This window comes from Anarhichas minor, unplaced genomic scaffold (assembly GCF_050575085.1).
Source record: "Anarhichas minor isolate MPS153535 unplaced genomic scaffold, ASM5057508v1 ptg000037l, whole genome shotgun sequence".
Lineage (NCBI taxonomy): Eukaryota > Metazoa > Chordata > Actinopteri > Perciformes > Anarhichadidae > Anarhichas > Anarhichas minor.
The window spans coordinates 4,048,611-4,066,364 of NW_027466483.1; positions in this window are offsets into that span (position 1 = coordinate 4,048,611).

A 17,754-nucleotide genomic window follows, 5' to 3' on the forward strand; every position below is an offset into this window, starting at 1 on the left:
TCCCTAACCTTGGGAAAAGGTCCCTAACCTTGACCTGAAGCAAGGGTTTTAGCTGCCCTGCCTAACCTTAAAAGATATGTTAAGCAAAATGCTATATTGTCTTGTGAACAAGTCCCATGAAAGTCCTTGTGAAATCAAAACCAACAGTGAACTGATTCTACCAACAAGCATTGTTAATGGTCTCATCAATGTCTTCCCATAGTCTTTGTTGACAATAAGTTAAAAAACTCATAACAGATGCTCTTTCACGTGCTGCAAAGGAGGAAGGTATTACTGAATGGCAGCGTCGGGCCGTGCATTTTATACCTGGGCCTTCAGTGCTGTCCTACTACAGTTGAACCACCTCCTAATAACCTCATTATGACGCCACAGCTACGGGTTATTATTTGTTTCTAGGGGTGTAACAATACACATATTCGTATTAAACCGTTCGGTATGAGGCTTACGAACCGAACAATACGTTATATGAATAATACTAGTGCATTTGGAAAATGCAGACGCTTAGATTGTGGGAAATATAATGTTTTCGGTGGACTGCGCTCACGTAACAAACAACGGGCTGTGTGACCTTTTGAACCCAGAACAATAACAAAAAACAGCTGAGGCACCGCATGTGTGTTCTGGGAGGCTAAGCTAAACTAGCTTAGCAGGAAACCCAACAGCAGCAAACAAGCTACGAACTCTCCCCGCAGCGTTTAGCTGTTCCCTACTGATTCAAACAAGGACCAAAGCTGCTGTTCACTTAAGACAAAGTATATCCTCCTTTCTTTGTGAACAAAGAGTTTAATGACGCGGTTGTACAGAAATCGGTTCAGTTCAGTTCCAGCCAGAGGTCCTCCTGCAAACGTGTTCGTTGATCTGTAGATCCACTCGGGTCTCTCCAAAAGTTTTCAAAAGCACCGTAGCTTTTAAAGCGACCTGCCATGGTATAGTGTCCTCAGGTTAGCGTAGCGTAGCTCCAAACAACAAGATGCTCAGTTAAAAATGAAACACATTCCCAGCCATAAAATGTGCAACGCCTCTCCAACGCTGTCCGCAAGTAATACCATTGGTACAAATCCTTTTCCATGCTGAGTTATGGCTGCTAGCTGTGGGGTTGGCGACCCTTTCTTAAGATGTCCATTTTTTCCTGAACTGTCCTTCACCAGAAAGGCGTTGCCAGTAACTCCCAAATCCCGTTTCTCCTCCTCCTTCAGCCATTGAGTGTTAAAAAAACAAAGCTAGGTTAAAAAAAAAAGAATCTACACCAAGCAAAACACTAAAAATGTCATCATTTCTTCCAAATCTTTCATCTTGAACTCTTACAACTACCACAATAGTCACGCGCTCGCCCACTGACCAATCACAGCGCACGCTGCACGTTACTGCTGAGCTGCACGTTAATGATGACTTACTTGTAGGCCAGCTAGAAGGCTCTGGCATGTCAAGGAATACGCCCAACATGTTAAACTAAAGATCTGATTGGTTAAAGACTATGACAATCAACAATACCGTCCCCATTCACTTAAACTGCAAAGGGATTCACTTGTGAGTCTGCAGGCCTCAGGCCTCTCTTCTTACCTAGAGACACAGAGGTGAAATCGCCCCACCACGGCTGAATGGTAGATGATCTTCTATATCCTCAAGGTGAATTAAGGTACATTGCTGGGATTTTGTTTTCCAACACCAGCGGCATTTAGTAAAAGTTGATGCAAAGCATGGATTTGTTGTACACAAAGTTTTTAAAATGTGATTTTCAACTTTCATATATAAATCATATCTAAAACACATTGCAAAATCTATGGAAAATATTTGAAATATATAGGTGTGTCTGCTTGCGTGCTGTCTGTGCGAGTTTTACGTAACTGTGCAGCTGTCACTCTCAACAGCTGCAACTGAGTGTGTGTGTATATAAATATATACATGAATACATATTGTTTCTTCTTGGGTTCACCCAGACAGACATACAGTAAGAACACCTCTCAAGTGCTAAGTCATGCGGATACACATAAACACATACACTCACACTCACAAAATTCCTGATCACATTTTTAGCAAAAAGACACTCAACCCGATTTATCACACTAACAATTCACTTTTGTTAATATTAACGTCAAACACGTGTTCTGCGGGCACACAGGAAACACAAATCCCTACATGCACATATACACAAAGGTCTGCCTATGTTCTTTATCTCATCTGCACATGTGGGAGCAGCAGGCATGTCACGTGAAATGCATCTCAACTGATCTTTTCGACATGCGGATGTGCTTGTTTTTGCCACTGACAATATTTCAGAACAAGACTTCTCTGAGCAAGACACAATAACAAACAGACCGGCTCAAGTGTAAGGCAAGGAAAGACGTTTTATTTCTCTGTCGGCTCTTTTAGTGGATGTACAATGATGATGAGGAGTTTCCCCAAGCGATTACATTGCAGTGTTCTCAATTGTTGCTTTATTTTAAGATCGGAGAACTTTCCAGAAAGTCTTTCAGCATAACGTCTTTGTTTATACAGGCAACCTGCCAGACAGCTAAAACATTATGTAGTTTCACATTTGATTGACATTTTAATGTTGTCCAAACATCATACTGTGTGCTTAAGCATTAGTGACTCAAGTCTTTCTTTACTTATAGGTCACTTAATTTGCTCTCCATTATTCCCCACAGAATGCAAATGACAAGGCATAATCACTACTGGCGACATCAAGGCCGCATGTTACTATAAACTCCAACCATATGGGATTAACATGACATGGATTATTTTGTTCGTGATATAAAAAGAAAAACTAGTGATACAATTTGTTTCTCTAATCTGGGCTACAATGTACACTTAATGTGGCTCCTGGCAGATAGGAAGTGACATGTTTTACAGTGCAGGGAAGCTAAAGCTATACGTAGCTCTGGAGCTTCTGACCGTTTTGAATGGCAAAACAGCACTGCAGCCCAGTTTGTCCAGATTCAACGCAGTGCTATTCACGTGACAGTGAACTGTCCCTTTCAATGATTGATAACCACAGAAATGTGTTTATGAAACTCGGGGCATATGGGTTCAACTGAAATTGCAGTTAGCCACAAGGATATGAGTATGATGACACTTATCTCAGTCGTTCCTTCACAACCTCAAAGCCAGTATTTTAAATACTTTATTCAAACATGACCTGCTAATATATATGCTAATATGGATTGACACTCTACTCCGAAATGAAAAATATGTATATTTCCTCTTACCTGTAGTGCTATTTATCAATCTAGATTGTTTTGTGTTGCAGATATCTGCTGTAGAGATGTCTGCCTACTAGTGAAGAAAATGGTTTCATGTAGGAACTATTTTCTACCAAGCTGCACTCACTAACCGTATCACCGCTCACAAGGCATCTATACTTGATTTGGCTAGGTTACCGTGCACCACCGAGCTGTCTAATATTACAGCTCAGCCGAGGAGGACACCAACTCACACCGAAACAATCTAGATTGATAAATAGCACAGGTAAGAGGAAAAATATCTATTTTTAATTTCGGAGTGTACTGTCCCTTTAAGGTCAATCCATATTAGCATCAGGGTAGGAAATTTACATATTTTTTGGGGGGCAATTTTTGCCCCCACTGCCTGAAATCCAGGGGCATTTTCAAAAAATTGGGGGCACTTTTTGAAACTTGTGAAATAACATTTAACCTTTGTTCAAAATAATAAATATACTTATTTAGGCTTACAATATATGAGCAATTGTCATCAAATGGCAATAATAAGACTATTAGGCAGTAGTCTACAGATTCAAAGTGTTTTCTTAGATTCTTTTAACAAAAAACAAACATAAATCAGACAATCATATTCAATTCATTCTTATTTCTTTGTGGTTATTTATTGTTATTATTACATTTTTTAAACAACTATTAACAATTATTAAGTCAACGATGCCTTGATTACATATATATCAGTCATTGTATGGAATTATTGAGAAAGATATTTTTGTAGCACCTCAAATATTGTGATATTAACCATTTTTATCCTGAACTTATGCATTCGTCAGTGTGGAATTTTTGAGAAAAACATTTTTATAGCACCTTAAAAATTAAAAAAATGTGCCTTAGTAAAATATCTTAATTGATTGTCAGTCAGGTATTATTCATTTCCAGCAACCCTCAAATCAAAGAATAAAGACACTTTACGCACAATTTAGCTGTATTTTCCCTTTAACTCACGAGATGCAGGTAGCATGTTTTATACTTAATGTGAATATAATTCATGTAATCTAATTTCCATTATGCAATATGTGTACTTTGTTGGCATCTTATTCTGAAAACCGGATGTTCGTCTGAAGAAACCGGATATTGTCTCACGTTAATCTTTCCGTTAACTTTCAAAGTCCTTCGCTCGCTCCCGATCTGTGCCGTTTGAATGAGTTTACCGTGAATTTCAGCATATAGGTGTACTCAAATTTAAGTGTCTGCTGAGTTGACCGCAGTCTCGCAGTCACAGGTCTGATTTAAGAAGCGCTCCATTTATTTATTCGTTTAGAAAGTCCGGGGGCATTTTTTGCCCCTCTCCTAGCGATATCAGGGGCAAAATTATATTTCTTAGGGGCAGTTTTGCCCTTTGCCCTCGTGTATTTCCGACGCTGATTAGCATATATATTAGCAGGTCATGTTTGAATAAAATATTTAAACTACTGGCTTTGAGGTTGTGAAGGAACGACTGAGATAAGTCACATCATACTCATATCCTTGTGGTTAACTGCAGTCAGATTGTAAATATTCAGTTGGACCCATATGTGCCTCGTCAGCAGCCCCCAGTTTCATAAACACATTTCTGTGGTTATTAATCATTGACCAGAAAAACATCAGCTCTCATCGTGCTGGCAAAAGAGAAACAGCTACACTGAGATAGCTGTGGACGGTAAAGCTAAATTGGGATGGCAATTCAAAATATTACTGCTGTAAAATCTTTCGCGATAAGTCCTGAGTGATAAAAAAATACCAGTGGTGGGCCATCAGGGCCTGCAGGGCCTGCAAGGCCTTCTCTGCTGGCCTAAACAGAATCACAAAGTTATATCTATTTTATAATTTTATCATTTTTCTGAAATACACTACATGTATTATAATTTATAAAAATATTTTCCCATTATCTTATTTTCTCACTGCACAGCTACTGTCTTCCTCAGTTGCTCTGCTTCCAGTGCAGCTTGTTTTAAGGAGAGCTTTTATCCAATCAGATCTCACCTCTGTGTCTCTAGGTAAGAAGAGAGGCCCGAGGCCTGCAGACTCACAAGTGAATCCCTTTGCAGTTTAAGTGAATGGGGACGATATTGTTGATTGTCATAGTGTTCAACCAATCAGATCTTTAGTTTGACATGTTGGGCGTATTCTTTGACGTGCCAGAGCCTGCTAGCTGGCCTACAACTACGTCAGCATTACGTGCAGCTCAGTTTTCAGGTGCAGCGTGTGCTGTGATTGGTCAGTGGGCGAGCACGTGACTATCGTGAAACGAAACTTACCAGCAGAAGCCTAGTCGGAGTAAGAGTTCAAATTGAAAGATATGGAAGAAATTATGACATTTTTTGCATTTTGCTTGGTGTAGATTATTATGTGTTATACCTAGCTTTGTTTTTTTAACACTCAATGGCTGAAGGAGGAGGAGAAACGGATTTGTGAGTTGGGATTTAACCGTGGGATTAAACTCTTTGTCAACAAAGAAAGGAGGATGGAGTTTGTCTTTAAGTGAACTGCGTTTGTTTATTTACATCTAATATCTGAATGGCCCGTGCCCTTGAGTGTGTAGCAGAATGCGTGTTGCTGCTGTTGTTTTCCCGTTAAGCTAGTTAGCGTAGCCTCCCAGAACACTTGCGGAGCCCCAGCTGTTTTTTTGTTGTGGTTTTTTTGTTCCAGTTCAGAGGTCACACAGACCGTTGTCTCCTACATGAGCGCAGAAAACATTATATTTCCTACAATTTAAGCTTCTGCATTTTCCAAATGCACTAGTATTATTCAAACGTATTGTTCGGTTTGTAAGCCTAATACGAATACGTCTATTGTTACAGCCCTACGAATAATAACAGTAGCTGTGACGCCATCATGAGGTTATAAGGTGGTGTTTCAGCTGCAGGACAGCAGTGAAAGCCCAGGTATAAAATGCACGGCCCGCCACTGAAAAATACATTATTGACATGGCCCAGAGAAAAGTTACTGATCTAATAATTAAAGGCATATCCAGATAGTGTCCAAATCTTTTGAGGGCAAAAATAATCTATAATCACATTCTTATACGACAGCCGTATAGAACAAATAGGAGGTGCTTACTGCACTACTTCTTGCTCTCTTTTTACTCCATTTTTATCATATCATTTTGTCTTTAACATTTGGTTCCAGTATTATCCAACTGATATGTTTGCCTTATGCGTGTCCCTCTCCATCCAACTCATTGGACCTGATCAACCTGTTCTGAGCCAATGGGAGGACAACATACACATCCTGCCTCCACAGTTCTGTGTGTATTTTGTTTTAGTCCTCCGTAACATGGCTCTGTCTCTGTGTGACACAGTTAACCCTCCTTGAACTCCCACATCTCTGACTCTGCTTAACCTCCGTGTTTGTGCGCATTTTTGAACCTGACTCATTGACCGCCCTTGTTTACTTTCCCTATCGAAGGCATCAACTGCACTTCACGCAAATCCCTGCAATCACTGTCATCGGACAGAGTGGACAGATAGGCTTGTGCTGAGTTGACAACAGTAGGCGAGTGCTGCCACAAACATCTGGAAAGATGTAGCTGGAGAGGAGAGCACTAAGGCAGGTAAGCTGATGGCCAGACCGACCAGATGACTTTTCATGAGCTGAACAAGTAAAAGCTAAAGTTGAACATTTCTTCCACTTGCATCATCCCGAACTATTCCATCACACAATTTCTAGCCTTCTCCAATATCCAGTGTTAAGTCACCTGCAGCTATGATACACTATGACACGTGAGTGCATATCTAGAGAGGTTGAGAAGAGGCAGACTAAACACCGTCTGTCTGCTGAGTCACTGAAAAGATCGACGTGCGTCCACCTGCATGTGTTTGTCTGGTGACGGTTGCCCCCCTCCTTGTTCATCTTTGTTTTTGTCCTTACCCTTACGTCAGAGTGCCTAAACAAGACTATGTGCAAAATGTTTCATGTTGAACATTGAAGAGCAGAATGTCTGTCAGCAAGGCCACCCTCAAACGGTTTCACTAACAACAAGGCAGAGCAAACAGATAATGACCCCAGGCCACCGTGACCTGCCCAAAACACTGTGAGAGTTCACCTTTCCCTAAGTACTCATTAACGGCACACTCATGCCATGTCTGGATGTTTACATGTATTTTGTGTAGGAAATATGTGGTATACTGTAAGGGAACTTTTTAGCACGAGGATACCTTCGAAGGCCTTTAATACCTGAGCAAGAATCAAAGTTTTCCGAATGTTGACAAGAAGAGTCTCCAGCCCTGCTAGCGGCTCAGAGAGGCTATATTTGGGCTAAATTCTAACATCAGCATGCTAATGTTCACAATGACAATGCTAATGCTAATGTTTACAAGATTCACCATCTAAGTTTAGTATGTTAGCATGGATAGATAACTAAATGGGCCTACCTGGCACAGGACCAGGGGCCAAAAGTGTGAGGGTCCCCCCTGGCCTTCATCTACAAAATATCCCGCAAAGAGACACGTACCAAGCAGGGAGACAATTCAAATGACCACAAAGAAACATAAAACAACTATAGAGTACACAAAACAACTACAGAAAGACATAAAAATGACCACATCGAGACACAAAATGACTTCAAAGAGACACAAAAAGACTTCAAAGAGACACAAAAAGACTACAAAGAAACACAAAACAACTACAGAAAGACATAAAATGACCTCAAAGAGACACAAGATGACTACAAAGACACACAAAATGACGACAAAGAGACAACTACAAAAAGGGGCACAACGACGACAGACGAAAAATTGCCACAAAAACACCAAAACAATTTTGAAGTGACACAAAATGACCACAAAAAGACACACGACTATAGGGAGATGTATAACGACTACAAAGAGACACAAAACAACAACAAAAAGAGTCTAAACAACTATTAAGTCTGTGTGTCTTGCTACTATGTATGAGAGGTGATGAGGCCCAGGGGCCCTTTCTCTCATAATCTGCCTATGTGTGTTAGCATGCTAACATTAGCACTAAACAGATGAGGCTGATGAGAATGTCAGTAGTTTTGCAGATATTTGGTCATAAAGTATTGCACTAAAGCTGAAACAATTTATCAGTCATCAATCAAGTAATGAAATCAGTTGTTAGGATTTTGGCTTTTCTCTGTGTTATATTATCATAAACTAAATATCTGACATTTTCAGTTAGCCACCTTGGGCTTAATTGTGGCAGGTTATCGTTTACTTTTTTAAGCAACTCATCAATCAATCAAGAAATCACAGATTAACACAACAGATGAGTGAATTAATAATTTATCAAAACAAAACAATCCTTTACCCTTAAATTACATTCATTATTTCATGTGTTTATGGGAGCTGTAGTTATTTTATGTGCTCACAGCGTGCTCATAGTTTAACTTTGTTAAAATCACATTGGTTTTCATTTCTAGTCTTCTTCTAGTCTTTCATTTCATCTTCTTGTAGTGGATGAAACATGGAAAGTAAACCCCAGGACTGCTCCCACCTATAACAGAACACTCCAGAGCAGAGATGTGTGTATGACACACAACAGAATATAACTTGTTGATTACAGAACTTAAAAGTTGACCTTAATTAACCTATTGGGCAACCACCATACATTTCAACATATTCTGGGTTAATTGAGCTGAAACAGTGGTCTATTTGCACACTGCCTGATAACCTTGACAGCTACAGATATTTAGTGTCACTTAAGGGGTCTTGCGGCGTGGACACAAAAAGATGACTTTTGTCTAAGCCTGTGTGTTTAGTGCATCTGTCAGAGTTTGTCTAAGTGAACATGTGAGCGTGTTTGCATATCTGTGTTTGACTACAGAGCACAATAGATTACAGATTAGTGATAACCTGAAGTGCAATCCATAGTATAAACACAATAAGACACACAAAAACATAGCAATGTTATCTGGTTGGACCTGCAGTTTATGCAATTAATATAGAGTTAATATAATTTAAGTCAATTGAAAGTAATTTGAAGTGTCAAACTTTTCAATTAAAACATACTTAACTTGCTTCAATGTAACTGCTAACTGGGCGGCCATGAACTGTTACTAACCAATCCTGAGCGCACGCAAGTGGGTGTCTTCTTGTTGAGGTTCGACACAGCTGAGGTATCTGTCACTCTGCATAGATGTGGAGTCCAAACTAGTCGTTGACTTCCGGGCCCTCTTTCCTGTTAAACATTTTGATAAAATCCCCTGAAACCCGAAAGTTGCTCAAGAGGAGGGTGTTGGGTATTCAAATAGAGTTTGTACATCAACCCTGTGTCTCCTACAAAATTACCTTCCCATACAACTTAATTGGAAGGAAACACATTTTCCCCCGGATTACGGTTGCAGTTTTAAACAGTTTAAAACTGTTTGAAACGCGTGGTTAAAATATTGCTTGGTTATATTTAGGGCATGGTGACGCAAAGGGCAAGCTCCACTCCGACCTCCTCCCTACGCGGACTTCCGCAGACTCATTTGAAACTTACTTGTGAAAAAGCAAACGTAATCCACAACAAAATACGTTTCCCTCAAAATGGAATTCACAATGAATGAAACATTACCAGCCAGTTTTGCTGTATGGGAGTATCGTTTTTAGAAGATGGGGCTGCCCTGTATTACACTAAAACTGCTATAAACACAAGTCGGTCACCAGGGTGCAAAACACACGGTATAGTACAAGCCCCTTCAGTGGGAATACATTTGAAAGGGCAAAACAACACAAGGAAAACATGACGTTGGGATGGTGTGAACTCTGTACAGGCGTCTTGCAGTGTGCACCATAAAGCCACTTCACACCAGCTGACAAAAACCTTATGTAATTGTCAAACAATGTTGTAAACCCCAGCAAAATTGAGGACCCACCCCCACCCTGGCTACCAGAAACAATCAAAAACACCATACGATTGATTAAAGGGTTTTTTATGAGTGAGAGTTTATAGTTTTAACACTTGCAAACTGTTTTACTGGGCCTGCTGGTAAAAGTTAAAGCAACTGAATCAACAAGAGGGTGACAGAAGATACAGTGTTTTGTCCTGTTGTGTTACAATACAATGTAAAAACTGCAGCTCATTCCTCTCTTCTCACTGAACTCATGTCACAACTCTAGATATGTCCTTACATGATGTAGCATTTTTATTTGTATCAAAACCACTCCAATCAAAAGACCAATGCCTAAAATACTAAGATATAAATACAAGATATGGTATAAAAGGGCGTGTTCCTGAGGCCGCTGTCTTACATGTGAAGCCTATTACAGAGTAAAGGGCAAAGACACGTCTACATGCTGGATTACAGTAACTGTTCCTAGGATTGTAAACTTGTGACTGTTGTCATATAATGCTGTAATAAAATGGTTGCTGTGTTAAATTACCGTCACATTAACATTTTCGCATTGTACAATGAGAACAAGAGCTCAGAGACTTTGCTTGCTCTATAGCGAAGATTATAAACCTTAAAATAATCAGTGTGGTAATCTTTCTATCAAATGATACACGTGATCCTGATAGTGGGGGTAAACTTTGAACGCTGATATGACGTGAAGTGTGTTTTGAAGAGTGTTCCGGGACACTAATCTTTGTTTCGGGAAGCGCTGTTCTGTCAAAGTCACTGATGCACCAGGACGTCAGAGATTGAACCAGCAGCCAATGGCATGTCTTCGCTCATCCCACAGCATTTCCTCTCTGGCTTAAACCCTCTCTGCAGCTCAGACAAGCCGGCACACGAGAGGAGAGTGGCAACATAAACAACCTGTGGCGTTTACTCAGCAGTTCTGCTTGCCTGTCTCAACCTTTTCGTTGGAATGCTCATAACTGGGGCAACACATTCTTTAATGACCAAATCTAAGAATAGCTATGCAAAAGGAACTTGGCAAGACTCGTCACCTTGTGATATTAATATATATATTTTTTTATATATTGATGTTTGTAAAGCATACTCAAGAGCAGCGCCTTATCCATATCCAATTTTCCGCACTTTTGTGAAATGAAGGTGCTAGCAGCTAACGGTGCAAACAGCCGCAACAGTGCCGACACATTTTTACCTGGGTTGGAACCAAAGGGTGGGCGCCGTGCTTCCCTGGCAACAACGTGGGTCATGACGGCGTTACCAGCTGTAACCGCTGTGTGAGCGCAGTGCAGAGCGGCATCCGCGAGCTAGCCAGTGGGGCACGCTCACATGCACTAATATGCTGCTATATTAAAATCACGTATCTGCGCCTGTTGCAGGGCTGTAATAAGTCCGTCCAATCATTTCATTCGGTCCAAATGACCCCAAACACCTCCGAAGAACTTTTTTCACATGCTTAGTAGTAACTCCCACGACAAATGGATCTTAAGGTGTAAGATCGGTGGAGTGCCGCTTTCAGATCTGTTAAACAGCATGTAATTCTGGTAGACTAGAAGGTCATGAATATCTATAGGCATCCTTTCTTGTGTTACCACCTAGCACTTTCATCCTGATTATGCTGTTGTTTTCAGTGTGATATCAGAAAACAGGTTTATGAAAAACAAAGACCCATGTTTGCTTTAGTGAGCAGCACTAGTTTGTCTCAATAATGTATAAGATTGCCTCACCACATTTAACTATAACTGAACATGAATTCTGTATTATAGTTGTAGACAGCGCTATGGTTAGTGCTACCTAAAAAGGGACATTTTGGTTAGTGTTTAATTGAAAGTGAACCTGATACCGTCACCATTGTCACATTAAAAGCCCGAGGCAGAGGGATTGTGTTGCATGGTTGCACAAAAGCAGAGCCAAGAGACAAAACAAGTTGGCAAAGAGCTCGCTTGTTAGGCAGGACCGAGGATAACGATTTCTAACTGCACAGAATTCAAATATTTTCACTATTCCTGCAGCATAAAATGAATTCCTTGCGACAAATCGCAGTCCCCAGAGGTAGTCCGCAAAAATCCACGAGCTTAACACACGTGAGCTGATAAAGTCTCAGAGTCAGAGTGGGATCTTTTACAGGATTCAGAATTTGCTCGGTGAGCAAACAGGTTTCATAGTTTAATAAATTACAGAATCCTCAGCAGTGCGGCACCTTGCTTTGAGGCTATACGTAACTTATGTCTGACGGTATGATAACCTGGCCTCTAGCATTTTCAAAAATATGCATATTCACCTGCTAACACAAGTTTTTAAAGGTTAAGGTTCATTTTGAATTGGAATATAGACATTTTAAAACCAGTAAAAAAAAAATGTAAAAGATAAATGTCCTAAGTTAGTAGATGTTTGACTAACCCGAAGGTGAATATGAGGCAATGAAGTATTCAAACAACTTAGTTTCTGTTTTACTCTTTTTGGTGAATAATTAACTTTGAAGAGAGACACAAAATAAACTGTTATTCATTATGATTCAAAGCATAAAAATGATATTAGTGTGTGTTCAAATAAACCAACCTATGAAAATGTATTTTTGACAGAGAGCAGAGACCCGAAAAGTAGTTATTATGAGTCTGGTTCTGTCTTTTGGTCCTCTGATTTTGGCCGTTTGGGAACACACACTGTAAAGATGCATGCTAAAGAGAAACACACACCGACAAGAAGCAAATTAGCTGGCTGATTGTGCAGGTTTCCTTCCCACCGAGAAGCTCGGGAAAAAAATCACAACATAAACATAAAACAATGGAACTAGGAAGCAGTTCTTCAGTCATTCCACATGGTCAAATCACTGTACACACGCTAAATATAATCCTTTACAAAGGGATGGCATACAATATTACTTACCAAACAGGAAGCTCGTACTATAAACACTTTTCATGGATTGAGAGGAAAACTAAATTGCTATTTAAATACTGGGTGTTATCAATGGAAACAGGCTTTCATTTTAAGTGCAATGTACTTCAGTTCAAATTATTCATCGCCATAATAATAATGAGATTGTGAATTTGTATTGCTACCTATGAGGTCAGAGGTGCAGCACGAGCTACTGAACAGCACCGGCCCTACTCTGCCTATGATTTGTTCGTACTTGTTGTCTTAGTTGGTTGGGTTTAGTCATGAGGAGTGAAATTGGTTAGGGTTAAGGCAGTATTTCTCAAACTGTGGGGCGCGCCCCTCTAGTGGGGCGCAGTAGTATTACAGGTGGGGCGCAAGGGGAAATGCAGAATTTTTTAATTTCAAGAACTTTATTGAGAACTTCACATATTACAAAAGTACAAAGTACACGGACATACAACTAAGTCATTAATAAATACATGGCGAAATGCCTGTGCTTTCGTGTAAATGTTTACGTTACACCGTTAACAGGTTACGCTTGCGCATGCGCGATGGCCAAGATTCTTGGTGACTCACATGTGTAGCTTAGTGTGCTTCCCTTCGCCACATCCTACCTCTGTGAGATCGGCTTTTCTGCTGTTGCCTCTCTCAAAACAAAATACAGATCTAAGCTCAACATTGAGCATGAATTGAGAGTGGCCGTATCAAGTCTGCAACCCCGTTTTAAAAAGATTTCTAGTGGAAAGCAGGCTCATTGCAGCCACTAATACTGATACTTGATGGCTCACACATATCTGCACTCATTTTGTTTTGTTTTGCACAGGTTGCACGTTATTGTTGTTTTGAAAAGATATGCAGTGTAAAACTCAGTAAAACTCTTTATTGACAAATATTTGAACTTGTTTTGTTTAGTTTTTCACAGGTTGCACTTTATTGTGACAGAAAAAGTTTGAGAACCACTGTGTTAAGGTAAGAATGTATGGCGTAGTTTTGCGGGTTGCCATTCTTTAAAATCTGAGTTGGGTGAACAAAGAAATGCAGTCACTATTGAAAGTAGCTTAGACATTTATAAATGGCAGGTTTCTGCAAGATGTCCCTTGTCGAGCTAGTGACAATTCCCTCTGACCAATCAGTGGTCTGCAGTGTTTTAAATCCACCTTCTAGTATCAGCTCAGCTCACTTGGAACCTCGACTGAGGTAGTACCAAAAAGAGTGCCAACTTTTGCTAACGGAAAACCAAAAAAGAGCGAGTCGAGTTGAGTAGAGCTTTGCCGTACAATTTAGTGGAAATGCGGCATTGGCTATGTTTATCGAAGGAAAACTTTAGCAGGCCAGATGCTCTTCATGTAGAACGTGAGTAACCTCATTGAGTAATGGTCTGTTAAACAAACTTGACATCTCACTGACCCAGAAATACGGCAGATCTGTTTTTTAAGGTGAAATACACAGCTCTCCAAATTTCCCAATTAAATTCACTGAGGCCTCTTCAATGCACTGTGAACTAGATAATGCTATTTTTGTTGAGTTACACTTTAATGACCATGAGAAACATTGGGGATGGCTTTGGTTTTTGGATATGAAGCGAACAAGCATCGCAACTTCTAAATATTTAATCATTCTTGTCTATTAATGCGGGTTGCAGAATTTGAAGATTATAGTCTGCAGTATGCAGCAGAAGCTCTGGGCTTTCCAAGATCCCTACAAAGATTCTGTCCTCTTGAGACTTTTGGTCACCAAATGAAACATGTGTTAATGCATCCACAGTGGATACTGTGTTATCTGATTTGGCTCTTCCGGTTGTCTTATCTGGCCTGCCTTAAACTCCGGAAGTCGCCATGAATCTCAAAGGACTTTTCACGAGGCCACCATGATGGCCACCACCAGCTCTACAGCTCAGTATTTGGTACCTGTAAACATCTGCACGTTTGACCTTAGACTTGCATTTTTTTTTTACTTGCATATATTGACTTGCATATATTGACAGCCCAAAGGGATCAATGGGACATTTATAAAAGATACATCTCTTAAGATAGACGGAGAAAGAAATTGTGACGTCAAAATCAGTGGGCTGCATTCTTTGGCTTCACCTTTTAGTCACATGAAAACGTGAAGTTTATACTCCCCAAGATGGTTAAGTGATGTTAATCTGATTCACATGACTAAAACTCCATACCACAATGGACTGTTTGGAAAGAAGAATAAAATATGACCGTAAAGTGAAGTATTAGAGGAGGATATCTATTTAATCTTTTTCCCATGTTGCATTTTAAAGAGGGTAATATGTTGGGATTTCACCATAGGTAAGAAGTTCAAGTTTTCCGTTGGGTGTACAAAGGATGAATGAGTGTTCTGTAACAACTTGCGTATGGCAGGACCTTGTTTAACATGACCTCCGGAATACCAGCAGATCTGAAACCTGCACATAGCTGAGTCAGCTGATTTAAAAGTGCATGTTTTTGCACAACTCCATGAGGGCATTTTTCAGCATTTTACGCTACACTGCACATTGGTGTTGAAAAGGCATGTCAAATTTATATAATATGCAGTTTAGTTTTGGGGAAAAAGGCTTATTTGCTCTCTCGCCAAGAGTGAGATGGTAAGATTGATGTGACTGAAGATGTGTTTGTAACCAGCAACTGGTTAGCTTAGCTTAGCAAAAAAAATGGAAACAGAACTGGCTCTGTACGAAGGTTCTAGCCATGTTCGTGGCACATAATGCCAGTGAATTATTATTTTTACAATTTGTTTTTTGTTTAGATAAAACCAACACGATATAACATGTTAATTATTTTTATTTAGCCTTTATTTAACCAGGTTTGTCCCATTGAGAGCCAACAGCTCTTTTACAAGGAAGACACAGAGACAATTAAAGCACATATAGTTGAGTATTAAAACTTGTCAGATGAAATATTTGTGCACAGACATCCTGGACTCAAAAGATTTGACTATAGCTTTTAATTCGTTCAGGGTTATTTTATTCTAAGCATAAGATCAGTCTGTATATTTTTTCCATGCGGCAGCTACAGAAAATCAAGAATACCTGTTAATAAAAACATACCAGTGACTGAGCCGGTGTGTACATTAAGCATAATAATTCACTTATAAAACACAATGGCAGGTATGAAATCCACCGGATGTGTGCCTAAAAGGACAAGTGACAAAGCTGATCTTACCCTCTATCAAATGCAAAGTGAAGATACTCAAATAGCCTGGGTTTTGTCTATGAGATAGTTTGCAAACCACCCAACTGCATGTTCTTAAAAAAACAATAGCTTTAAGACATCTAATTAAAGTATTGTGATCAACGGTATCAAAGGCTAGAGAGGTCTATCAACAGAGCAACACAGCACTGCTTCTTTAGAGGTGCTGGTCTGTGGATTTTGTTTCCTCTGGACGGACCCATGCTAACGATTTCCCCTTGTTCCTGTCTTCCTGCTAAGCTAAGCTAACCAGTTGCTGGCTCCAGTCTTTAGCAAATCTCGGAACCCATGTGCTATCAGTCTAACAACAATATAGCCTCTGGGGGCAATGACAAATATTTCCGATTCCTGTGTAGCCAGCGGATACTTAACGTATTTCTGGCCAAGACTCCTCCTACAATCCGTTGAGCAACTTGAGACGTTAGAATGGAGTTGAGAGACAACGAGACCACCGGTTCGTTTCACATTAGTCAGTTTACACTAAGTGACCAGTGGGTTTTTTAGCAAAGAAATAACTAAATCAATGTCAGACGATAGCTAGCGGGTTCCAAGATTGCATTTCGGTTAGTGTGTTCCGCCTCTTTTGCTCTCCACATGGACTGTTTACCTGTATTCAACCACGCCCACTCAAACGTTATTGGTCAATACTACTCCAACTTCAAACAGATTACAAACGGAAACCAGAACGCTTCCGATACCAAAATCTTGTCCCGTTGCCTACAGATTCTGCATTTCATCATATGCAGATATCTGTTCATAGAGATTGTATTATTAGCGTGCATTCATGACTGCGGTATCAATATTCTAATCTAACTTTCAACATGACAGGCGTATTTCCACAAGTCTCAAACTAGTCCTTTAATATGTTTTTGTGGCCCTTTGTTATGAATAATCAGCAAAACAAGTTTTCACAAGTTTTATAAATGCAGGTCATTGGAGCCCCACCTATAGTCAAAATAAACTAAAGTAAATATTTAGTAAACAGAGCAAATATTAAAAGTACATGTCAAAGCTCTCAATGAAACCTGCAAATAGATAGGAATGACTTGGAGTGAGGTATCTTCTTAATGCTTAAGAAGTGTGTTTGAAAAATGTCAATTGTCAATATGTTTCAATCCAAGTCTTCTGTCGCCATGTTGAGAGCCGTGTGCAGGCAATAGATATGGTCTGAATTCTGTATTGAGCACCTTAAATGTAGTCTACCTCTGATTCCGTAAAAAAAAAGTCAAAGATGTTCTATGACATGACATCTGACATTTTGTTTTCTTTGCTGTGGGACCCAACAAGTCTTAGCTATCTCAGCTATTGGTTTGATCAAAGAACGGGTTAGCACTTGCACTACAACCTACACAGAGCTGTAAATGTACAGTTTCCTACGGATTACTACAGTACTGCTGTGAACATAACTCTAGCTTTTATACATTTCCACATGCATTTTCAACATTAATGATGACGTGATTGGCCTTTCATCTAACGCCATTGTATAAAGGGACAAGCATAATATGTTATCTTCAAATAATTTTCAAAACTGACAGAAATATGTGAGAGTGCATTTGTCTAACAGTGAGCTGCTCGAGATGATACTTAATTTGTACTTGCAGGACCATAAAACAAATCAAACACATTGAAAAAAAACAACAGCCTTGGGCAAGTAGTAGTT